Consider the following 838-nt stretch of genomic DNA (forward strand, 5'->3'; position numbering starts at 1 on the left):
TCAGCTTCAACATTTAGGCTTCCAGTACTGTCTATCAGAAAGTACACAACCGAGAAAGAACTCTGAACTAGCTAAACACGCAGACACGCCGGGGCACAGCACAACACAGCCGTCATTATAATCGTCAAGCGCATCAGAATTAGGACAGGGTGCCTTTACTTCAAATAAAAGCCCTGATGATGAAGGTCCATTGACTTAGTCTCTGACAGAGTGTAGCTGCCTAAATAAATACCTAAATCTACTATATCTACACACCTCTTTCTAATTGGGAAGAAAAAGAATGTCATTATTATTTCTGCGTTTACATTCGGCCTTGATGGTTGTCTTGTTGTATGTTTACTGTTTAGTTGGAAATTTTATTTTGAAGTATTCACCGGAAAGCGATAGTTTATCTCCCCATACCGCTTTTTTTAAATTTTATTTTTTAACATTTTTCACATGACAAATAAAGTGTATTCTTTATTATGTTGTTATTTGTGCCTTGGAGTTGAGTGGAGTTATAGTTATTCACTGTAATCATCACTGTAATAAATTTCATAATTTAGCTATTATACAACGTTAATGCTTACATGTTGGATGACAAAGTGCAAAGTCCTTATAAATACTTTTAAATACCTTATAAATACACGGAATATGGGAAGTGTAGTATCTAATTGTGACGACTGACTACAAAATATTTAACATAATCAATTTCTGATAATTTGTTAGTTGGGGTTTTGAAATATCGCCAGAAGTACTAGTCATGTCTCCATTGACGCTAGCTTGACGAATTTCCTCTGTTGTAGTTCCCAATATTTGAGTCATGGTTTATATTTCTGATGACTTATACAGCGATATA

The sequence above is a fragment of the Etheostoma spectabile genome, unplaced genomic scaffold, assembly GCF_008692095.1.
Source record: "Etheostoma spectabile isolate EspeVRDwgs_2016 unplaced genomic scaffold, UIUC_Espe_1.0 scaffold272, whole genome shotgun sequence".
NCBI lineage: Eukaryota > Metazoa > Chordata > Actinopteri > Perciformes > Percidae > Etheostoma > Etheostoma spectabile.